Here is a 21,337-nt window from a genome sequence, read left to right as displayed (position 1 = left end):
GACCTAGTGCACAGTTTGTTGGATTGCGTGGCTCGACTGCGAAATGCGCCTTTCGGCTCCTCTCTCTGGCTGCAGTATGCTGTTGTCCACAGTGGCACTGGCGTTGCCCATGGGGCTTCATGTAAGGCGACTGCACGTCGCTCGGCCAGCAGCGGCCTACTGCAGACCGACACTTAAGAGACACCAAATAGAAATCGACATCGAGAGACAGGCCCTGTCATATGGCACTCGCGACGTATACGCTGAAATTGAATGTAAAGAATACGTCTTTTGTAGTGGGCGTCGCTCTACTGCAGTGTCACACATGACGAATAAATAGGAAAACAGTAGAACGTCTGTGTAGGGCCATGTTTTTACCTACAGTGTCACTTGGCTGAATGTGTATAAGGCTCTGTGGCATCACTCAACACAGCCAAGTTGTCACACTAGCTGTGTATCTCTAACAAAGTTGACGTATGTCCTCACCTGGGTGACGGTTAAAACGATTTCGCCCCCGGGTGGGCTCGAACCACCAACCTTTCGGTTAACAGCCGAACGCGCTAGCCGATTGCGCCACGGAGGCCTTGACTTGTGCTGTGCATATCAACGCAGTTCGTATACCTTCTGCAGGAATCTCGCAGAATGGTAGCATCTGCTTACGCCTCTTCACATGGATAAAATGCATGCACACTGTAGCGACGCTCGTAAACGAATGACATCGCCAAGCATGACATTATACTACAAAATGCATACAAACCACTGTTCTCCCTATGCAATCAGAAAACCTCTGAGGCCAGTAGGATACTTGTTATAGGTTGTAGAACATCCCTTCCATTCAGTGTACTGCCATGTGTTAGATGCTGCTCGCAATAGCTCCGCTCCTTGCGGGAAGGTTAAAAAAATGAATGCCTTCTGTGAGGTTCGAACTCACGACCCCTGGTTTACGAGACCAGTGCTCTACCACTGAGCTAAGAAGGCGGCAGCTGCGCGTTTGTGAGCTATCCCCGAATTGTCACTTCATCATACTGAATCTTGCAGCCCTCGACCAGATAACGGATTTGGCACACAGCTGCTGCTGCTGCTGGGGGTGTCCACATTGCCGTTTTCCAAATCTCTTGACTGTTTCGCCCTTACGATCGACGACGAGCGTCGTGCCACCAAACGTTTGCGGTCTGCACAATCTTGACCTAGTGCACAGTTTGTTGGATTGCGTGGCTCGACTGCGAAATGCGCCTTTCGGCTCCTCTCTCTGGCTGCAGTATGCTGTTGTCCACAGTGGCACTGGCGTTGCCCATGGGGCTTCATGTAAGGCGACTGCACGTCGCTCGGCCAGCAGCGGCCTACTGCAGACCGACACTTAAGAGACACCAAATAGAAATCGACATCGAGAGACAGGCCCTGTCATATGGCACTCGCGACGTATACGCTGAAATTGAATGTAAAGAATACGTCTTTTGTAGTGGGCGTCGCTCTACTGCAGTGTCACACATGACGAATAAATAGGAAAACAGTAGAACGTCTGTGTAGGGCCATGTTTTTACCTACAGTGTCACTTGGCTGAATGTGTATAAGGCTCTGTGGCATCACTCAACACAGCCAAGTTGTCACACTAGCTGTGTATCTCTAACAAAGTTGACGTATGTCCTCACCTGGGTGACGGTTAAAACGATTTCGCCCCCGGGTGGGCTCGAACCACCAACCTTTCGGTTAACAGCCGAACGCGCTAGCCGATTGCGCCACGGAGGCCTTGACTTGTGCTGTGCATATCAACGCAGTTCGTATACCTTCTGCAGGAATCTCGCAGAATGGTAGCATCTGCTTACGCCTCTTCACATGGATAAAATGCATGCACACTGTAGCGACGCTCGTAAACGAATGACATCGCCAAGCATGACATTATACTACAAAATGCATACAAACCACTGTTCTCCCTATGCAATCAGAAAACCTCTGAGGCCAGTAGGATACTTGTTATAGGTTGTAGAACATCCCTTCCATTCAGTGTACTGCCATGTGTTAGATGCTGCTCGCGATAGCTCCGCTCCTTGCGGGAAGGTTAAAAAAATGAATGCCTTCTGTGAGGTTCGAACTCACGACCCCTGGTTTACGAGACCAGTGCTCTACCACTGAGCTAAGAAGGCGGCAGCTGCGCGTTTGTGAGCTATCCCCGAATTGTCACTTCATCATACTGAATCTTGCAGCCCTCGACCAGATAACGGATTTGGCACACAGCTGCTGCTGCTGCTGGGGGTGTCCACATTGCCGTTTTCCAAATCTCTTGACTGTTTCGCCCTTACGATCGACGACGAGCGTCGTGCCACCAAACGTTTGCGGTCTGCACAATCTTGACCTAGTGCACAGTTTGTTGGATTGCGTGGCTCGACTGCGAAATGCGCCTTTCGGCTCCTCTCTCTGGCTGCAGTATGCTGTTGTCCACAGTGGCACTGGCGTTGCCCATGGGGCTTCATGTAAGGCGACTGCACGTCGCTCGGCCAGCAGCGGCCTACTGCAGACCGACACTTAAGAGACACCAAATAGAAATCGACATCGAGAGACAGGCCCTGTCATATGGCACTCGCGACGTATACGCTGAAATTGAATGTAAAGAATACGTCTTTTGTAGTGGGCGTCGCTCTACTGCAGTGTCACACATGACGAATAAATAGGAAAACAGTAGAACGTCTGTGTAGGGCCATGTTTTTACCTACAGTGTCACTTGGCTGAATGTGTATAAGGCTCTGTGGCATCACTCAACACAGCCAAGTTGTCACACTAGCTGTGTATCTCTAACAAAGTTGACGTATGTCCTCACCTGGGTGACGGTTAAAACGATTTCGCCCCCGGGTGGGCTCGAACCACCAACCTTTCGGTTAACAGCCGAACGCGCTAGCCGATTGCGCCACGGAGGCCTTGACTTGTGCTGTGCATATCAACGCAGTTCGTATACCTTCTGCAGGAATCTCGCAGAATGGTAGCATCTGCTTACGCCTCTTCACATGGATAAAATGCATGCACACTGTAGCGACGCTCGTAAACGAATGACATCGCCAAGCATGACATTATACTACAAAATGCATACAAACCACTGTTCTCCCTATGCAATCAGAAAACCTCTGAGGCCAGTAGGATACTTGTTATAGGTTGTAGAACATCCCTTCCATTCAGTGTACTGCCATGTGTTAGATGCTGCTCGCAATAGCTCCGCTCCTTGCGGGAAGGTTAAAAAAATGAATGCCTTCTGTGAGGTTCGAACTCACGACCCCTGGTTTACGAGACCAGTGCTCTACCACTGAGCTAAGAAGGCGGCAGCTGCGCGTTTGTGAGCTATCCCCGAATTGTCACTTCATCATACTGAATCTTGCAGCCCTCGACCAGATAACGGATTTGGCACACAGCTGCTGCTGCTGCTGGGGGTGTCCACATTGCCGTTTTCCAAATCTCTTGACTGTTTCGCCCTTACGATCGACGACGAGCGTCGTGCCACCAAACGTTTGCGGTCTGCACAATCTTGACCTAGTGCACAGTTTGTTGGATTGCGTGGCTCGACTGCGAAATGCGCCTTTCGGCTCCTCTCTCTGGCTGCAGTATGCTGTTGTCCACAGTGGCACTGGCGTTGCCCATGGGGCTTCATGTAAGGCGACTGCACGTCGCTCGGCCAGCAGCGGCCTACTGCAGACCGACACTTAAGAGACACCAAATAGAAATCGACATCGAGAGACAGGCCCTGTCATATGGCACTCGCGACGTATACGCTGAAATTGAATGTAAAGAATACGTCTTTTGTAGTGGGCGTCGCTCTACTGCAGTGTCACACATGACGAATAAATAGGAAAACAGTAGAACGTCTGTGTAGGGCCATGTTTTTACCTACAGTGTCACTTGGCTGAATGTGTATAAGGCTCTGTGGCATCACTCAACACAGCCAAGTTGTCACACTAGCTGTGTATCTCTAACAAAGTTGACGTATGTCCTCACCTGGGTGACGGTTAAAACGATTTCGCCCCCGGGTGGGCTCGAACCACCAACCTTTCGGTTAACAGCCGAACGCGCTAGCCGATTGCGCCACGGAGGCCTTGACTTGTGCTGTGCATATCAACGCAGTTCGTATACCTTCTGCAGGAATCTCGCAGAATGGTAGCATCTGCTTACGCCTCTTCACATGGATAAAATGCATGCACACTGTAGCGACGCTCGTAAACGAATGACATCGCCAAGCATGACATTATACTACAAAATGCATACAAACCACTGTTCTCCCTATGCAATCAGAAAACCTCTGAGGCCAGTAGGATACTTGTTATAGGTTGTAGAACATCCCTTCCATTCAGTGTACTGCCATGTGTTAGATGCTGCTCGCGATAGCTCCGCTCCTTGCGGGAAGGTTAAAAAAATGAATGCCTTCTGTGAGGTTCGAACTCACGACCCCTGGTTTACGAGACCAGTGCTCTACCACTGAGCTAAGAAGGCGGCAGCTGCGCGTTTGTGAGCTATCCCCGAATTGTCACTTCATCATACTGAATCTTGCAGCCCTCGACCAGATAACGGATTTGGCACACAGCTGCTGCTGCTGCTGGGGGTGTCCACATTGCCGTTTTCCAAATCTCTTGACTGTTTCGCCCTTACGATCGACGACGAGCGTCGTGCCACCAAACGTTTGCGGTCTGCACAATCTTGACCTAGTGCACAGTTTGTTGGATTGCGTGGCTCGACTGCGAAATGCGCCTTTCGGCTCCTCTCTCTGGCTGCAGTATGCTGTTGTCCACAGTGGCACTGGCGTTGCCCATGGGGCTTCATGTAAGGCGACTGCACGTCGCTCGGCCAGCAGCGGCCTACTGCAGACCGACACTTAAGAGACACCAAATAGAAATCGACATCGAGAGACAGGCCCTGTCATATGGCACTCGCGACGTATACGCTGAAATTGAATGTAAAGAATACGTCTTTTGTAGTGGGCGTCGCTCTACTGCAGTGTCACACATGACGAATAAATAGGAAAACAGTAGAACGTCTGTGTAGGGCCATGTTTTTACCTACAGTGTCACTTGGCTGAATGTGTATAAGGCTCTGTGGCATCACTCAACACAGCCAAGTTGTCACACTAGCTGTGTATCTCTAACAAAGTTGACGTATGTCCTCACCTGGGTGACGGTTAAAACGATTTCGCCCCCGGGTGGGCTCGAACCACCAACCTTTCGGTTAACAGCCGAACGCGCTAGCCGATTGCGCCACGGAGGCCTTGACTTGTGCTGTGCATATCAACGCAGTTCGTATACCTTCTGCAGGAATCTCGCAGAATGGTAGCATCTGCTTACGCCTCTTCACATGGATAAAATGCATGCACACTGTAGCGACGCTCGTAAACGAATGACATCGCCAAGCATGACATTATACTACAAAATGCATACAAACCACTGTTCTCCCTATGCAATCAGAAAACCTCTGAGGCCAGTAGGATACTTGTTATAGGTTGTAGAACATCCCTTCCATTCAGTGTACTGCCATGTGTTAGATGCTGCTCGCAATAGCTCCGCTCCTTGCGGGAAGGTTAAAAAAATGAATGCCTTCTGTGAGGTTCGAACTCACGACCCCTGGTTTACGAGACCAGTGCTCTACCACTGAGCTAAGAAGGCGGCAGCTGCGCGTTTGTGAGCTATCCCCGAATTGTCACTTCATCATACTGAATCTTGCAGCCCTCGACCAGATAACGGATTTGGCACACAGCTGCTGCTGCTGCTGGGGGTGTCCACATTGCCGTTTTCCAAATCTCTTGACTGTTTCGCCCTTACGATCGACGACGAGCGTCGTGCCACCAAACGTTTGCGGTCTGCACAATCTTGACCTAGTGCACAGTTTGTTGGATTGCGTGGCTCGACTGCGAAATGCGCCTTTCGGCTCCTCTCTCTGGCTGCAGTATGCTGTTGTCCACAGTGGCACTGGCGTTGCCCATGGGGCTTCATGTAAGGCGACTGCACGTCGCTCGGCCAGCAGCGGCCTACTGCAGACCGACACTTAAGAGACACCAAATAGAAATCGACATCGAGAGACAGGCCCTGTCATATGGCACTCGCGACGTATACGCTGAAATTGAATGTAAAGAATACGTCTTTTGTAGTGGGCGTCGCTCTACTGCAGTGTCACACATGACGAATAAATAGGAAAACAGTAGAACGTCTGTGTAGGGCCATGTTTTTACCTACAGTGTCACTTGGCTGAATGTGTATAAGGCTCTGTGGCATCACTCAACACAGCCAAGTTGTCACACTAGCTGTGTATCTCTAACAAAGTTGACGTATGTCCTCACCTGGGTGTCGGTTAAAACGATTTCGCCCCCGGGTGGGCTCGAACCACCAACCTTTCGGTTAACAGCCGAACGCGCTAGCCGATTGCGCCACGGAGGCCTTGACTTGTGCTGTGCATATCAACGCAGTTCGTATACCTTCTGCAGGAATCTCGCAGAATGGTAGCATCTGCTTACGCCTCTTCACATGGATAAAATGCATGCACACTGTAGCGACGCTCAATGACATCGCCAAGCATGACATTATACTACAAAATGCATACAAACCACTGTTCTCCCTATGCAATCAGAAAACCTCTGAGGCCAGTAGGATACTTGTTATAGGTTGTAGAACATCCCTTCCATTCAGTGTACTGCCATGTGTTAGATGCTGCTCGCGATAGCTCCGCTCCTTGCGGGAAGGTTAAAAAAATGAATGCCTTCTGTGAGGATCGAACTCACGACCCCTGGTTTACGAGACCAGTGCTCTACCACTGAGCTAAGAAGGCGGCAGCTGCGCGTTTGTGAGCTATCCCCGAATTGTCACTTCATCATACTGAATCTTGCAGCCCTCGACCAGATAACGGATTTGGCACACAGCTGCTGCTGGGGGTGTCCACATTGCAGTTTTCCAAATCTCTTGACTGTTTCGCCCTTACGATCGACGACGAGCGTCGTGCCACCAAGCGTTTGCGGTCTGCACAATCTTGACCTAGTGCACAGTTTGTTGGATTGCGTGGCTCGACTGCGAAATGCGCCTTTCGGCTCCTCTCTCTGGCTGCAGTATGCTGTTGTCCACAGTGGCACTGGCGTTGCCCATGGGGCTTCATGTAAGGCGACTGCACGTCGCTCGGCCAGCAGCGGCCTACTGCAGACCGACACTTAAGAGACACCAAATAGAAATCGACATCGAGAGACAGGCCCTGTCATATGGCACTCGCGACGTATACGCTGAAATTGAATGTAAAGAATACGTCTTTTGTAGTGGGCGTCGCTCTACTGCAGTGTCACACATGACGAATAAATAGGAAAACAGTAGAACGTCTGTGTAGGGCCATGTTTTTACCTACAGTGTCACTTGGCTGAATGTGTATAAGGCTCTGTGGCATCACTCAACACAGCCAAGTTGTCACACTAGCTGTGTATCTCTAACAAAGTTGACGTATGTCCTCACCTGGGTGACGGTTAAAACGATTTCGCCCCCGGGTGGGCTCGAACCACCAACCTTTCGGTTAACAGCCGAACGCGCTAGCCGATTGCGCCACGGAGGCCTTGACTTGTGCTGTGCATATCAACGCAGTTCGTATACCTTCTGCAGGAATCTCGCAGAATGGTAGCATCTGCTTACGCCTCTTCACATGGATAAAATGCATGCACACTGTAGCGACGCTCAATGACATCGCCAAGCATGACATTATACTACAAAATGCATACAAACCACTGTTCTCCCTATGCAATCAGAAAACCTCTGAGGCCAGTAGGATACTTGTTATAGGTTGTAGAACATCCCTTCCATTCAGTGTACTGCCATGTGTTAGATGCTGCTCGCGATAGCTCCGCTCCTTGCGGGAAGGTTAAAAAAATGAATGCCTTCTGTGAGGTTCGAACTCACGACCCCTGGTTTACGAGACCAGTGCTCTACCACTGAGCTAAGAAGGCGGCAGCTGCGCGTTTGTGAGCTATCCCCGAATTGTCACTTCATCATACTGAATCTTGCAGCCCTCGACCAGATAACGGATTTGGCACACAGCTGCTGCTGGGGGTGTCCACATTGCAGTTTTCCAAATCTCTTGACTGTTTCGCCCTTACGATCGACGACGAGCGTCGTGCCACCAAGCGTTTGCGGTCTGCACAATCTTGACCTAGTGCACAGTTTGTTGGATTGCGTGGCTCGACTGCGAAATGCGCCTTTCGGCTCCTCTCTCTGGCTGCAGTATGCTGTTGTCCACAGTGGCACTGGCGTTGCCCATGGGGCTTCATGTAAGGCGACTGCACGTCGCTCGGCCAGCAGCGGCCTACTGCAGACCGACACTTAAGAGACACCAAATAGAAATCGACATCGAGAGACAGGCCCTGTCATATGGCACTCGCGACGTATACGCTGAAATTGAATGTAAAGAATACGTCTTTTGTAGTGGGCGTCGCTCTACTGCAGTGTCACACATGACGAATAAATAGGAAAACAGTAGAACGTCTGTGTAGGGCCATGTTTTTACCTACAGTGTCACTTGGCTGAATGTGTATAAGGCTCTGTGGCATCACTCAACACAGCCAAGTTGTCACACTAGCTGTGTATCTCTAACAAAGTTGACGTATGTCCTCACCTGGGTGACGGTTAAAACGATTTCGCCCCCGGGTGGGCTCGAACCACCAACCTTTCGGTTAACAGCCGAACGCGCTAGCCGATTGCGCCACGGAGGCCTTGACTTGTGCTGTGCATATCAACGCAGTTCGTATACCTTCTGCAGGAATCTCGCAGAATGGTAGCATCTGCTTACGCCTCTTCACATGGATAAAATGCATGCACACTGTAGCGACGCTCGTAAACGAATGACATCGCCAAGCATGACATTATACTACAAAATGCATACAAACCACTGTTCTCCCTATGCAATCAGAAAACCTCTGAGGCCAGTAGGATACTTGTTATAGGTTGTAGAACATCCCTTCCATTCAGTGTACTGCCATGTGTTAGATGCTGCTCGCGATAGCTCCGCTCCTTGCGGGAAGGTTAAAAAAATGAATGCCTTCTGTGAGGATCGAACTCACGACCCCTGGTTTACGAGACCAGTGCTCTACCACTGAGCTAAGAAGGCGGCAGCTGCGCGTTTGTGAGCTATCCCCGAATTGTCACTTCATCATACTGAATCTTGCAGCCCTCGACCAGATAACGGATTTGGCACACAGCTGCTGCTGCTGCTGGGGGTGTCCACATTGCAGTTTTCCAAATCTCTTGACTGTTTCGCCCTTACGATCGACGACGAGCGTCGTGCCACCAAGCGTTTGCGGTCTGCACAATCTTGACCTAGTGCACAGTTTGTTGGATTGCGTGGCTCGACTGCGAAATGCGCCTTTCGGCTCCTCTCTCTGGCTGCAGTATGCTGTTGTCCACAGTGGCACTGGCGTTGCCCATGGGGCTTCATGTAAGGCGACTGCACGTCGCTCGGCCAGCAGCGGCCTACTGCAGACCGACACTTAAGAGACACCAAATAGAAATCGACATCGAGAGACAGGCCCTGTCATATGGCACTCGCGACGTATACGCTGAAATTGAATGTAAAGAATACGTCTTTTGTAGTGGGCGTCGCTCTACTGCAGTGTCACACATGACGAATAAATAGGAAAACAGTAGAACGTCTGTGTAGGGCCATGTTTTTACCTACAGTGTCACTTGGCTGAATGTGTATAAGGCTCTGTGGCATCACTCAACACAGCCAAGTTGTCACACTAGCTGTGTATCTCTAACAAAGTTGACGTATGTCCTCACCTGGGTGACGGTTAAAACGATTTCGCCCCCGGGTGGGCTCGAACCACCAACCTTTCGGTTAACAGCCGAACGCGCTAGCCGATTGCGCCACGGAGGCCTTGACTTGTGCTGTGCATATCAACGCAGTTCGTATACCTTCTGCAGGAATCTCGCAGAATGGTAGCATCTGCTTACGCCTCTTCACATGGATAAAATGCATGCACACTGTAGCGACGCTCAATGACATCGCCAAGCATGACATTATACTACAAAATGCATACAAACCACTGTTCTCCCTATGCAATCAGAAAACCTCTGAGGCCAGTAGGATACTTGTTATAGGTTGTAGAACATCCCTTCCATTCAGTGTACTGCCATGTGTTAGATGCTGCTCGCGATAGCTCCGCTCCTTGCGGGAAGGTTAAAAAAATGAATGCCTTCTGTGAGGATCGAACTCACGACCCCTGGTTTACGAGACCAGTGCTCTACCACTGAGCTAAGAAGGCGGCAGCTGCGCGTTTGTGAGCTATCCCCGAATTGTCACTTCATCATACTGAATCTTGCAGCCCTCGACCAGATAACGGATTTGGCACACAGCTGCTGCTGGGGGTGTCCACATTGCAGTTTTCCAAATCTCTTGACTGTTTCGCCCTTACGATCGACGACGAGCGTCGTGCCACCAAGCGTTTGCGGTCTGCACAATCTTGACCTAGTGCACAGTTTGTTGGATTGCGTGGCTCGACTGCGAAATGCGCCTTTCGGCTCCTCTCTCTGGCTGCAGTATGCTGTTGTCCACAGTGGCACTGGCGTTGCCCATGGGGCTTCATGTAAGGCGACTGCACGTCGCTCGGCCAGCAGCGGCCTACTGCAGACCGACACTTAAGAGACACCAAATAGAAATCGACATCGAGAGACAGGCCCTGTCATATGGCACTCGCGACGTATACGCTGAAATTGAATGTAAAGAATACGTCTTTTGTAGTGGGCGTCGCTCTACTGCAGTGTCACACATGACGAATAAATAGGAAAACAGTAGAACGTCTGTGTAGGGCCATGTTTTTACCTACAGTGTCACTTGGCTGAATGTGTATAAGGCTCTGTGGCATCACTCAACACAGCCAAGTTGTCACACTAGCTGTGTATCTCTAACAAAGTTGACGTATGTCCTCACCTGGGTGACGGTTAAAACGATTTCGCCCCCGGGTGGGCTCGAACCACCAACCTTTCGGTTAACAGCCGAACGCGCTAGCCGATTGCGCCACGGAGGCCTTGACTTGTGCTGTGCATATCAACGCAGTTCGTATACCTTCTGCAGGAATCTCGCAGAATGGTAGCATCTGCTTACGCCTCTTCACATGGATAAAATGCATGCACACTGTAGCGACGCTCGTAAACGAATGACATCGCCAAGCATGACATTATACTACAAAATGCATACAAACCACTGTTCTCCCTATGCAATCAGAAAACCTCTGAGGCCAGTAGGATACTTGTTATAGGTTGTAGAACATCCCTTCCATTCAGTGTACTGCCATGTGTTAGATGCTGCTCGCAATAGCTCCGCTCCTTGCGGGAAGGTTAAAAAAATGAATGCCTTCTGTGAGGTTCGAACTCACGACCCCTGGTTTACGAGACCAGTGCTCTACCACTGAGCTAAGAAGGCGGCAGCTGCGCGTTTGTGAGCTATCCCCGAATTGTCACTTCATCATACTGAATCTTGCAGCCCTCGACCAGATAACGGATTTGGCACACAGCTGCTGCTGCTGCTGGGGGTGTCCACATTGCCGTTTTCCAAATCTCTTGACTGTTTCGCCCTTACGATCGACGACGAGCGTCGTGCCACCAAACGTTTGCGGTCTGCACAATCTTGACCTAGTGCACAGTTTGTTGGATTGCGTGGCTCGACTGCGAAATGCGCCTTTCGGCTCCTCTCTCTGGCTGCAGTATGCTGTTGTCCACAGTGGCACTGGCGTTGCCCATGGGGCTTCATGTAAGGCGACTGCACGTCGCTCGGCCAGCAGCGGCCTACTGCAGACCGACACTTAAGAGACACCAAATAGAAATCGACATCGAGAGACAGGCCCTGTCATATGGCACTCGCGACGTATACGCTGAAATTGAATGTAAAGAATACGTCTTTTGTAGTGGGCGTCGCTCTACTGCAGTGTCACACATGACGAATAAATAGGAAAACAGTAGAACGTCTGTGTAGGGCCATGTTTTTACCTACAGTGTCACTTGGCTGAATGTGTATAAGGCTCTGTGGCATCACTCAACACAGCCAAGTTGTCACACTAGCTGTGTATCTCTAACAAAGTTGACGTATGTCCTCACCTGGGTGACGGTTAAAACGATTTCGCCCCCGGGTGGGCTCGAACCACCAACCTTTCGGTTAACAGCCGAACGCGCTAGCCGATTGCGCCACGGAGGCCTTGACTTGTGCTGTGCATATCAACGCAGTTCGTATACCTTCTGCAGGAATCTCGCAGAATGGTAGCATCTGCTTACGCCTCTTCACATGGATAAAATGCATGCACACTGTAGCGACGCTCGTAAACGAATGACATCGCCAAGCATGACATTATACTACAAAATGCATACAAACCACTGTTCTCCCTATGCAATCAGAAAACCTCTGAGGCCAGTAGGATACTTGTTATAGGTTGTAGAACATCCCTTCCATTCAGTGTACTGCCATGTGTTAGATGCTGCTCGCAATAGCTCCGCTCCTTGCGGGAAGGTTAAAAAAATGAATGCCTTCTGTGAGGTTCGAACTCACGACCCCTGGTTTACGAGACCAGTGCTCTACCACTGAGCTAAGAAGGCGGCAGCTGCGCGTTTGTGAGCTATCCCCGAATTGTCACTTCATCATACTGAATCTTGCAGCCCTCGACCAGATAACGGATTTGGCACACAGCTGCTGCTGCTGCTGGGGGTGTCCACATTGCCGTTTTCCAAATCTCTTGACTGTTTCGCCCTTACGATCGACGACGAGCGTCGTGCCACCAAACGTTTGCGGTCTGCACAATCTTGACCTAGTGCACAGTTTGTTGGATTGCGTGGCTCGACTGCGAAATGCGCCTTTCGGCTCCTCTCTCTGGCTGCAGTATGCTGTTGTCCACAGTGGCACTGGCGTTGCCCATGGGGCTTCATGTAAGGCGACTGCACGTCGCTCGGCCAGCAGCGGCCTACTGCAGACCGACACTTAAGAGACACCAAATAGAAATCGACATCGAGAGACAGGCCCTGTCATATGGCACTCGCGACGTATACGCTGAAATTGAATGTAAAGAATACGTCTTTTGTAGTGGGCGTCGCTCTACTGCAGTGTCACACATGACGAATAAATAGGAAAACAGTAGAACGTCTGTGTAGGGCCATGTTTTTACCTACAGTGTCACTTGGCTGAATGTGTATAAGGCTCTGTGGCATCACTCAACACAGCCAAGTTGTCACACTAGCTGTGTATCTCTAACAAAGTTGACGTATGTCCTCACCTGGGTGACGGTTAAAACGATTTCGCCCCCGGGTGGGCTCGAACCACCAACCTTTCGGTTAACAGCCGAACGCGCTAGCCGATTGCGCCACGGAGGCCTTGACTTGTGCTGTGCATATCAACGCAGTTCGTATACCTTCTGCAGGAATCTCGCAGAATGGTAGCATCTGCTTACGCCTCTTCACATGGATAAAATGCATGCACACTGTAGCGACGCTCGTAAACGAATGACATCGCCAAGCATGACATTATACTACAAAATGCATACAAACCACTGTTCTCCCTATGCAATCAGAAAACCTCTGAGGCCAGTAGGATACTTGTTATAGGTTGTAGAACATCCCTTCCATTCAGTGTACTGCCATGTGTTAGATGCTGCTCGCGATAGCTCCGCTCCTTGCGGGAAGGTTAAAAAAATGAATGCCTTCTGTGAGGTTCGAACTCACGACCCCTGGTTTACGAGACCAGTGCTCTACCACTGAGCTAAGAAGGCGGCAGCTGCGCGTTTGTGAGCTATCCCCGAATTGTCACTTCATCATACTGAATCTTGCAGCCCTCGACCAGATAACGGATTTGGCACACAGCTGCTGCTGCTGCTGGGGGTGTCCACATTGCCGTTTTCCAAATCTCTTGACTGTTTCGCCCTTACGATCGACGACGAGCGTCGTGCCACCAAACGTTTGCGGTCTGCACAATCTTGACCTAGTGCACAGTTTGTTGGATTGCGTGGCTCGACTGCGAAATGCGCCTTTCGGCTCCTCTCTCTGGCTGCAGTATGCTGTTGTCCACAGTGGCACTGGCGTTGCCCATGGGGCTTCATGTAAGGCGACTGCACGTCGCTCGGCCAGCAGCGGCCTACTGCAGACCGACACTTAAGAGACACCAAATAGAAATCGACATCGAGAGACAGGCCCTGTCATATGGCACTCGCGACGTATACGCTGAAATTGAATGTAAAGAATACGTCTTTTGTAGTGGGCGTCGCTCTACTGCAGTGTCACACATGACGAATAAATAGGAAAACAGTAGAACGTCTGTGTAGGGCCATGTTTTTACCTACAGTGTCACTTGGCTGAATGTGTATAAGGCTCTGTGGCATCACTCAACACAGCCAAGTTGTCACACTAGCTGTGTATCTCTAACAAAGTTGACGTATGTCCTCACCTGGGTGACGGTTAAAACGATTTCGCCCCCGGGTGGGCTCGAACCACCAACCTTTCGGTTAACAGCCGAACGCGCTAGCCGATTGCGCCACGGAGGCCTTGACTTGTGCTGTGCATATCAACGCAGTTCGTATACCTTCTGCAGGAATCTCGCAGAATGGTAGCATCTGCTTACGCCTCTTCACATGGATAAAATGCATGCACACTGTAGCGACGCTCAATGACATCGCCAAGCATGACATTATACTACAAAATGCATACAAACCACTGTTCTCCCTATGCAATCAGAAAACCTCTGAGGCCAGTAGGATACTTGTTATAGGTTGTAGAACATCCCTTCCATTCAGTGTACTGCCATGTGTTAGATGCTGCTCGCGATAGCTCCGCTCCTTGCGGGAAGGTTAAAAAAATGAATGCCTTCTGTGAGGTTCGAACTCACGACCCCTGGTTTACGAGACCAGTGCTCTACCACTGAGCTAAGAAGGCGGCAGCTGCGCGTTTGTGAGCTATCCCCGAATTGTCACTTCATCATACTGAATCTTGCAGCCCTCGACCAGATAACGGATTTGGCACACAGCTGCTGCTGCTGCTGGGGGTGTCCACATTGCCGTTTTCCAAATCTCTTGACTGTTTCGCCCTTACGATCGACGACGAGCGTCGTGCCACCAAACGTTTGCGGTCTGCACAATCTTGACCTAGTGCACAGTTTGTTGGATTGCGTGGCTCGACTGCGAAATGCGCCTTTCGGCTCCTCTCTCTGGCTGCAGTATGCTGTTGTCCACAGTGGCACTGGCGTTGCCCATGGGGCTTCATGTAAGGCGACTGCACGTCGCTCGGCCAGCAGCGGCCTACTGCAGACCGACACTTAAGAGACACCAAATAGAAATCGACATCGAGAGACAGGCCCTGTCATATGGCACTCGCGACGTATACGCTGAAATTGAATGTAAAGAATACGTCTTTTGTAGTGGGCGTCGCTCTACTGCAGTGTCACACATGACGAATAAATAGGAAAACAGTAGAACGTCTGTGTAGGGCCATGTTTTTACCTACAGTGTCACTTGGCTGAATGTGTATAAGGCTCTGTGGCATCACTCAACACAGCCAAGTTGTCACACTAGCTGTGTATCTCTAACAAAGTTGACGTATGTCCTCACCTGGGTGACGGTTAAAACGATTTCGCCCCCGGGTGGGCTCGAACCACCAACCTTTCGGTTAACAGCCGAACGCGCTAGCCGATTGCGCCACGGAGGCCTTGACTTGTGCTGTGCATATCAACGCAGTTCGTATACCTTCTGCAGGAATCTCGCAGAATGGTAGCATCTGCTTACGCCTCTTCACATGGATAAAATGCATGCACACTGTAGCGACGCTCGTAAACGAATGACATCGCCAAGCATGACATTATACTACAAAATGCATACAAACCACTGTTCTCCCTATGCAATCAGAAAACCTCTGAGGCCAGTAGGATACTTGTTATAGGTTGTAGAACATCCCTTCCATTCAGTGTACTGCCATGTGTTAGATGCTGCTCGCGATAGCTCCGCTCCTTGCGGGAAGGTTAAAAAAATGAATGCCTTCTGTGAGGTTCGAACTCACGACCCCTGGTTTACGAGACCAGTGCTCTACCACTGAGCTAAGAAGGCGGCAGCTGCGCGTTTGTGAGCTATCCCCGAATTGTCACTTCATCATACTGAATCTTGCAGCCCTCGACCAGATAACGGATTTGGCACACAGCTGCTGCTGCTGCTGGGGGTGTCCACATTGCCGTTTTCCAAATCTCTTGACTGTTTCGCCCTTACGATCGACGACGAGCGTCGTGCCACCAAACGTTTGCGGTCTGCACAATCTTGACCTAGTGCACAGTTTGTTGGATTGCGTGGCTCGACTGCGAAATGCGCCTTTCGGCTCCTCTCTCTGGCTGCAGTATGCTGTTGTCCACAGTGGCACTGGCGTTGCCCATGGGGCTTCATGTAAGGCGACTGCACGTCGCTCGGCCAGCAGCGGCCTACTGCAGACCGACACTTAAGAGACACCAAATAGAAATCGACATCGAGAGACAGGCCCTGTCATATGGCACTCGCGACGTATACGCTGAAATTGAATGTAAAGAATACGTCTTTTGTAGTGGGCGTCGCTCTACTGCAGTGTCACACATGACGAATAAATAGGAAAACAGTAGAACGTCTGTGTAGGGCCATGTTTTTACCTACAGTGTCACTTGGCTGAATGTGTATAAGGCTCTGTGGCATCACTCAACACAGCCAAGTTGTCACACTAGCTGTGTATCTCTAACAAAGTTGACGTATGTCCTCACCTGGGTGACGGTTAAAACGATTTCGCCCCCGGGTGGGCTCGAACCACCAACCTTTCGGTTAACAGCCGAACGCGCTAGCCGATTGCGCCACGGAGGCCTTGACTTGTGCTGTGCATATCAACGCAGTTCGTATACCTTCTGCAGGAATCTCGCAGAATGGTAGCATCTGCTTACGCCTCTTCACATGGATAAAATGCATGCACACTGTAGCGACGCTCGTAAACGAATGACATCGCCAAGCATGACATTATACTACAAAATGCATACAAACCACTGTTCTCCCTATGCAATCAGAAAACCTCTGAGGCCAGTAGGATACTTGTTATAGGTTGTAGAACATCCCTTCCATTCAGTGTACTGCCATGTGTTAGATGCTGCTCGCGATAGCTCCGCTCCTTGCGGGAAGGTTAAAAAAATGAATGCCTTCTGTGAGGTTCGAACTCACGACCCCTGGTTTACGAGACCAGTGCTCTACCACTGAGCTAAGAAGGCGGCAGCTGCGCGTTTGTGAGCTATCCCCGAATTGTCACTTCATCATACTGAATCTTGCAGCCCTCGACCAGATAACGGATTTGGCACACAGCTGCTGCTGCTGCTGGGGGTGTCCACATTGCCGTTTTCCAAATCTCTTGACTGTTTCGCCCTTACGATCGACGACGAGCGTCGTGCCACCAAACGTTTGCGGTCTGCACAATCTTGACCTAGTGCACAGTTTGTTGGATTGCGTGGCTCGACTGCGAAATGCGCCTTTCGGCTCCTCTCTCTGGCTGCAGTATGCTGTTGTCCACAGTGGCACTGGCGTTGCCCATGGGGCTTCATGTAAGGCGACTGCACGTCGCTCGGCCAGCAGCGGCCTACTGCAGACCGACACTTAAGAGACACCAAATAGAAATCGACATCGAGAGACAGGCCCTGTCATATGGCACTCGCGACGTATACGCTGAAATTGAATGTAAAGAATACGTCTTTTGTAGTGGGCGTCGCTCTACTGCAGTGTCACACATGACGAATAAATAGGAAAACAGTAGAACGTCTGTGTAGGGCCATGTTTTTACCTACAGTGTCACTTGGCTGAATGTGTATAAGGCTCTGTGGCATCACTCAACACAGCCAAGTTGTCACACTAGCTGTGTATCTCTAACAAAGTTGACGTATGTCCTCACCTGGGTGACGGTTAAAACGATTTCGCCCCCGGGTGGGCTCGAACCACCAACCTTTCGGTTAACAGCCGAACGCGCTAGCCGATTGCGCCACGGAGGCCTTGACTTGTGCTGTGCATATCAACGCAGTTCGTATACCTTCTGCAGGAATCTCGCAGAATGGTAGCATCTGCTTACGCCTCTTCACATGGATAAAATGCATGCACACTGTAGCGACGCTCGTAAACGAATGACATCGCCAAGCATGACATTATACTACAAAATGCATACAAACCACTGTTCTCCCTATGCAATCAGAAAACCTCTGAGGCCAGTAGGATACTTGTTATAGGTTGTAGAACATCCCTTCCATTCAGTGTACTGCCATGTGTTAGATGCTGCTCGCGATAGCTCCGCTCCTTGCGGGAAGGTTAAAAAAATGAATGCCTTCTGTGAGGTTCGAACTCACGACCCCTGGTTTACGAGACCAGTGCTCTACCACTGAGCTAAGAAGGCGGCAGCTGCGCGTTTGTGAGCTATCCCCGAATTGTCACTTCATCATACTGAATCTTGCAGCCCTCGACCAGATAACGGATTTGGCACACAGCTGCTGCTGCTGCTGGGGGTGTCCACATTGCCGTTTTCCAAATCTCTTGACTGTTTCGCCCTTACGATCGACGACGAGCGTCGTGCCACCAAACGTTTGCGGTCTGCACAATCTTGACCTAGTGCACAGTTTGTTGGATTGCGTGGCTCGACTGCGAAATGCGCCTTTCGGCTCCTCTCTCTGGCTGCAGTATGCTGTTGTCCACAGTGGCACTGGCGTTGCCCATGGGGCTTCATGTAAGGCGACTGCACGTCGCTCGGCCAGCAGCGGCCTACTGCAGACCGACACTTAAGAGACACCAAATAGAAATCGACATCGAGAGACAGGCCCTGTCATATGGCACTCGCGACGTATACGCTGAAATTGAATGTAAAGAATACGTCTTTTGTAGTGGGCGTCGCTCTACTGCAGTGTCACACATGACGAATAAATAGGAAAACAGTAGAACGTCTGTGTAGGGCCATGTTTTTACCTACAGTGTCACTTGGCTGAATGTGTATAAGGCTCTGTGGCATCACTCAACACAGCCAAGTTGTCACACTAGCTGTGTATCTCTAACAAAGTTGACGTATGTCCTCACCTGGGTGACGGTTAAAACGATTTCGCCCCCGGGTGGGCTCGAACCACCAACCTTTCGGTTAACAGCCGAACGCGCTAGCCGATTGCGCCACGGAGGCCTTGACTTGTGCTGTGCATATCAACGCAGTTCGTATACCTTCTGCAGGAATCTCGCAGAATGGTAGCATCTGCTTACGCCTCTTCACATGGATAAAATGCATGCACACTGTAGCGACGCTCGTAAACGAATGACATCGCCAAGCATGACATTATACTACAAAATGCATACAAACCACTGTTCTCCCTATGCAATCAGAAAACCTCTGAGGCCAGTAGGATACTTGTTATAGGTTGTAGAACATCCCTTCCATTCAGTGTACTGCCATGTGTTAGATGCTGCTCGCAATAGCTCCGCTCCTTGCGGGAAGGTTAAAAAAATGAATGCCTTCTGTGAGGTTCGAACTCACGACCCCTGGTTTACGAGACCAGTGCTCTACCACTGAGCTAAGAAGGCGGCAGCTGCGCGTTTGTGAGCTATCCCCGAATTGTCACTTCATCATACTGAATCTTGCAGCCCTCGACCAGATAACGGATTTGGCACACAGCTGCTGCTGCTGCTGGGGGTGTCCACATTGCCGTTTTCCAAATCTCTTGACTGTTTCGCCCTTACGATCGACGACGAGCGTCGTGCCACCAAACGTTTGCGGTCTGCACAATCTTGACCTAGTGCACAGTTTGTTGGATTGCGTGGCTCGACTGCGAAATGCGCCTTTCGGCTCCTCTCTCTGGCTGCAGTATGCTGTTGTCCACAGTGGCACTGGCGTTGCCCATGGGGCTTCATGTAAGGCGACTGCACGTCGCTCGGCCAGCAGCGGCCTACTGCAGACCGACACTTAAGAGACACCAAATAGAAATCGACATCGAGAGACAGGCCCTGTCATATGGCACTCGCGACGTATACGCTGAAATTGAATGTAAAGAATACGTCTTTTGTAGTGGGCGTCGCTCTACTGCAGTGTCACACATGACGAATAAATAGGAAAACAGTAGAACGTCTGTGTAGGGCCATGTTTTTACCTACAGTGTCACTTGGCTGAATGTGTATAAGGCTCTGTGGCATCACTCAACACAGCCAAGTTGTCACACTAGCTGTGTATCTCTAACAAAGTTGACGTATGTCCTCACCTGGGTGACGGTTAAAACGATTTCGCCCCCGGGTGGGCTCGAACCACCAACCTTTCGGTTAACAGCCGAACGCGCTAGCCGATTGCGCCACGGAGGCCTTGACTTGTGCTGTGCATATCAACGCAGTTCGTATACCTTCTGCAGGAATCTCGCAGAATGGTAGCATCTGCTTACGCCTCTTCACATGGATAAAATGCATGCACACTGTAGCGACGCTCGTAAACGAATGACATCGCCAAGCATGACATTATACTACAAAATGCATACAAACCACTGTTCTCCCTATGCAATCAGAAAACCTCTGAGGCCAGTAGGATACTTGTTATAGGTTGTAGAACATCCCTTCCATTCAGTGTACTGCCATGTGTTAGATGCTGCTCGCGATAGCTCCGCTCCTTGCGGGAAGGTTAAAAAAATGAATGCCTTCTGTGAGGTTCGAACTCACGACCCCTGGTTTACGAGACCAGTGCTCTACCACTGAGCTAAGAAGGCGGCAGCTGCGCGTTTGTGAGCTATCCCCGAATTGTCCCTTCATCATACTGAATCTTGCAGCCCTCGACCAGATAACGGATTTGGCACACAGCTGCTGCTGCTGCTGGGGGTGTCCACATTGCCGTTTTCCAAATCTCTTGACTGTTTCGCCCTTACGATCGACGACGAGCGTCGTGCCACCAAACGTTTGCGGTCTGCACAATCTTGACCTAGTGCACAGTTTGTTGGATTGCGTGGCTCGACTGCGAAATGCGCCTTTCGGCTCCTCTCTCTGGCTGCAGTATGCTGTTGTCCACAGTGGCACTGGCGTTGCCCATGGGGCTTCATGTAAGGCGACTGCACGTCGCTCGGCCAGCAGCGGCCTACTGCAGACCGACACTTAAGAGACACCAAATAGAAATCGACATCGAGAGACAGGCCCTGTCATATGGCACTCGCGACGTATACGCTGAAATTGAATGTAAAGAATACGTCTTTTGTAGTGGGCGTCGCTCTACTGCAGTGTCACACATGACGAATAAATAGGAAAACAGTAGAACGTCTGTGTAGGGCCATGTTTTTACCTACAGTGTCACTTGGCTGAATGTGTATAAGGCTCTGTGGCATCACTCAACACAGCCAAGTTGTCACACTAGCTGTGTATCTCTAACAAAGT

At 50.4% G+C, this 21,337-nt stretch overlaps 36 non-coding genes across 36 annotated transcripts; all 36 read right to left on the bottom strand.

Moving 5' to 3' along the window:
- Positions 1-488: 488 nt before the first annotated feature.
- Trnan-guu (transfer RNA asparagine (anticodon GUU)) lies at positions 489-562 on the bottom strand. Its single transcript has one exon. It is a non-coding gene; the product is annotated as a tRNA-Asn (tRNA).
- A 323-nt stretch (positions 563-885) lies between these two features.
- On the bottom strand, positions 886-957 carry Trnat-cgu (transfer RNA threonine (anticodon CGU)). Its single transcript has one exon. It is a non-coding gene; the product is annotated as a tRNA-Thr (tRNA).
- Positions 958-1,651: 694 nt separating this feature from the next.
- Positions 1,652-1,725, bottom strand: Trnan-guu (transfer RNA asparagine (anticodon GUU)). Its single transcript has one exon. It is a non-coding gene; the product is annotated as a tRNA-Asn (tRNA).
- Positions 1,726-2,048: 323 nt separating this feature from the next.
- Trnat-cgu (transfer RNA threonine (anticodon CGU)) lies at positions 2,049-2,120 on the bottom strand. The gene has a single exon. It is a non-coding gene; the product is annotated as a tRNA-Thr (tRNA).
- Positions 2,121-2,814: 694 nt separating this feature from the next.
- Positions 2,815-2,888, bottom strand: Trnan-guu (transfer RNA asparagine (anticodon GUU)). Its single transcript has one exon. It is a non-coding gene; the product is annotated as a tRNA-Asn (tRNA).
- Positions 2,889-3,211: 323 nt separating this feature from the next.
- Trnat-cgu (transfer RNA threonine (anticodon CGU)) lies at positions 3,212-3,283 on the bottom strand. Its single transcript has one exon. It is a non-coding gene; the product is annotated as a tRNA-Thr (tRNA).
- A 694-nt stretch (positions 3,284-3,977) lies between these two features.
- On the bottom strand, positions 3,978-4,051 carry Trnan-guu (transfer RNA asparagine (anticodon GUU)). Its single transcript has one exon. It is a non-coding gene; the product is annotated as a tRNA-Asn (tRNA).
- A 323-nt stretch (positions 4,052-4,374) lies between these two features.
- Positions 4,375-4,446, bottom strand: Trnat-cgu (transfer RNA threonine (anticodon CGU)). Its single transcript has one exon. It is a non-coding gene; the product is annotated as a tRNA-Thr (tRNA).
- A 694-nt stretch (positions 4,447-5,140) lies between these two features.
- Trnan-guu (transfer RNA asparagine (anticodon GUU)) lies at positions 5,141-5,214 on the bottom strand. Its single transcript has one exon. It is a non-coding gene; the product is annotated as a tRNA-Asn (tRNA).
- Positions 5,215-5,537: 323 nt separating this feature from the next.
- Positions 5,538-5,609, bottom strand: Trnat-cgu (transfer RNA threonine (anticodon CGU)). Its single transcript has one exon. It is a non-coding gene; the product is annotated as a tRNA-Thr (tRNA).
- Positions 5,610-6,303: 694 nt separating this feature from the next.
- Positions 6,304-6,377, bottom strand: Trnan-guu (transfer RNA asparagine (anticodon GUU)). Its single transcript has one exon. It is a non-coding gene; the product is annotated as a tRNA-Asn (tRNA).
- A 316-nt stretch (positions 6,378-6,693) lies between these two features.
- Positions 6,694-6,765, bottom strand: Trnat-cgu (transfer RNA threonine (anticodon CGU)). Its single transcript has one exon. It is a non-coding gene; the product is annotated as a tRNA-Thr (tRNA).
- Positions 6,766-7,453: 688 nt separating this feature from the next.
- Trnan-guu (transfer RNA asparagine (anticodon GUU)) lies at positions 7,454-7,527 on the bottom strand. The gene has a single exon. It is a non-coding gene; the product is annotated as a tRNA-Asn (tRNA).
- Positions 7,528-7,843: 316 nt separating this feature from the next.
- Positions 7,844-7,915, bottom strand: Trnat-cgu (transfer RNA threonine (anticodon CGU)). Its single transcript has one exon. It is a non-coding gene; the product is annotated as a tRNA-Thr (tRNA).
- Positions 7,916-8,603: 688 nt separating this feature from the next.
- On the bottom strand, positions 8,604-8,677 carry Trnan-guu (transfer RNA asparagine (anticodon GUU)). The gene has a single exon. It is a non-coding gene; the product is annotated as a tRNA-Asn (tRNA).
- A 323-nt stretch (positions 8,678-9,000) lies between these two features.
- On the bottom strand, positions 9,001-9,072 carry Trnat-cgu (transfer RNA threonine (anticodon CGU)). Its single transcript has one exon. It is a non-coding gene; the product is annotated as a tRNA-Thr (tRNA).
- A 694-nt stretch (positions 9,073-9,766) lies between these two features.
- On the bottom strand, positions 9,767-9,840 carry Trnan-guu (transfer RNA asparagine (anticodon GUU)). The gene has a single exon. It is a non-coding gene; the product is annotated as a tRNA-Asn (tRNA).
- A 316-nt stretch (positions 9,841-10,156) lies between these two features.
- Trnat-cgu (transfer RNA threonine (anticodon CGU)) lies at positions 10,157-10,228 on the bottom strand. The gene has a single exon. It is a non-coding gene; the product is annotated as a tRNA-Thr (tRNA).
- A 688-nt stretch (positions 10,229-10,916) lies between these two features.
- Trnan-guu (transfer RNA asparagine (anticodon GUU)) lies at positions 10,917-10,990 on the bottom strand. The gene has a single exon. It is a non-coding gene; the product is annotated as a tRNA-Asn (tRNA).
- A 323-nt stretch (positions 10,991-11,313) lies between these two features.
- Positions 11,314-11,385, bottom strand: Trnat-cgu (transfer RNA threonine (anticodon CGU)). Its single transcript has one exon. It is a non-coding gene; the product is annotated as a tRNA-Thr (tRNA).
- Positions 11,386-12,079: 694 nt separating this feature from the next.
- On the bottom strand, positions 12,080-12,153 carry Trnan-guu (transfer RNA asparagine (anticodon GUU)). The gene has a single exon. It is a non-coding gene; the product is annotated as a tRNA-Asn (tRNA).
- Positions 12,154-12,476: 323 nt separating this feature from the next.
- On the bottom strand, positions 12,477-12,548 carry Trnat-cgu (transfer RNA threonine (anticodon CGU)). Its single transcript has one exon. It is a non-coding gene; the product is annotated as a tRNA-Thr (tRNA).
- Positions 12,549-13,242: 694 nt separating this feature from the next.
- Trnan-guu (transfer RNA asparagine (anticodon GUU)) lies at positions 13,243-13,316 on the bottom strand. The gene has a single exon. It is a non-coding gene; the product is annotated as a tRNA-Asn (tRNA).
- A 323-nt stretch (positions 13,317-13,639) lies between these two features.
- Trnat-cgu (transfer RNA threonine (anticodon CGU)) lies at positions 13,640-13,711 on the bottom strand. Its single transcript has one exon. It is a non-coding gene; the product is annotated as a tRNA-Thr (tRNA).
- A 694-nt stretch (positions 13,712-14,405) lies between these two features.
- On the bottom strand, positions 14,406-14,479 carry Trnan-guu (transfer RNA asparagine (anticodon GUU)). The gene has a single exon. It is a non-coding gene; the product is annotated as a tRNA-Asn (tRNA).
- A 316-nt stretch (positions 14,480-14,795) lies between these two features.
- Positions 14,796-14,867, bottom strand: Trnat-cgu (transfer RNA threonine (anticodon CGU)). Its single transcript has one exon. It is a non-coding gene; the product is annotated as a tRNA-Thr (tRNA).
- Positions 14,868-15,561: 694 nt separating this feature from the next.
- On the bottom strand, positions 15,562-15,635 carry Trnan-guu (transfer RNA asparagine (anticodon GUU)). The gene has a single exon. It is a non-coding gene; the product is annotated as a tRNA-Asn (tRNA).
- Positions 15,636-15,958: 323 nt separating this feature from the next.
- Trnat-cgu (transfer RNA threonine (anticodon CGU)) lies at positions 15,959-16,030 on the bottom strand. The gene has a single exon. It is a non-coding gene; the product is annotated as a tRNA-Thr (tRNA).
- A 694-nt stretch (positions 16,031-16,724) lies between these two features.
- Trnan-guu (transfer RNA asparagine (anticodon GUU)) lies at positions 16,725-16,798 on the bottom strand. Its single transcript has one exon. It is a non-coding gene; the product is annotated as a tRNA-Asn (tRNA).
- Positions 16,799-17,121: 323 nt separating this feature from the next.
- On the bottom strand, positions 17,122-17,193 carry Trnat-cgu (transfer RNA threonine (anticodon CGU)). Its single transcript has one exon. It is a non-coding gene; the product is annotated as a tRNA-Thr (tRNA).
- A 694-nt stretch (positions 17,194-17,887) lies between these two features.
- On the bottom strand, positions 17,888-17,961 carry Trnan-guu (transfer RNA asparagine (anticodon GUU)). The gene has a single exon. It is a non-coding gene; the product is annotated as a tRNA-Asn (tRNA).
- Positions 17,962-18,284: 323 nt separating this feature from the next.
- Positions 18,285-18,356, bottom strand: Trnat-cgu (transfer RNA threonine (anticodon CGU)). The gene has a single exon. It is a non-coding gene; the product is annotated as a tRNA-Thr (tRNA).
- Positions 18,357-19,050: 694 nt separating this feature from the next.
- Trnan-guu (transfer RNA asparagine (anticodon GUU)) lies at positions 19,051-19,124 on the bottom strand. The gene has a single exon. It is a non-coding gene; the product is annotated as a tRNA-Asn (tRNA).
- Positions 19,125-19,447: 323 nt separating this feature from the next.
- On the bottom strand, positions 19,448-19,519 carry Trnat-cgu (transfer RNA threonine (anticodon CGU)). The gene has a single exon. It is a non-coding gene; the product is annotated as a tRNA-Thr (tRNA).
- Positions 19,520-20,213: 694 nt separating this feature from the next.
- Positions 20,214-20,287, bottom strand: Trnan-guu (transfer RNA asparagine (anticodon GUU)). The gene has a single exon. It is a non-coding gene; the product is annotated as a tRNA-Asn (tRNA).
- Positions 20,288-20,610: 323 nt separating this feature from the next.
- Trnat-cgu (transfer RNA threonine (anticodon CGU)) lies at positions 20,611-20,682 on the bottom strand. The gene has a single exon. It is a non-coding gene; the product is annotated as a tRNA-Thr (tRNA).
- Between the last annotated feature and the right edge of the window lie 655 nt (positions 20,683-21,337).

Source organism: Schistocerca cancellata, unplaced genomic scaffold, assembly GCF_023864275.1.
Source record: "Schistocerca cancellata isolate TAMUIC-IGC-003103 unplaced genomic scaffold, iqSchCanc2.1 HiC_scaffold_831, whole genome shotgun sequence".
Taxonomy (NCBI): domain Eukaryota; kingdom Metazoa; phylum Arthropoda; class Insecta; order Orthoptera; family Acrididae; genus Schistocerca; species Schistocerca cancellata.
The sequence above is the reverse complement of the archived record's forward strand: the minus strand, read 5'-3'. Positions and strand labels throughout refer to the sequence as shown.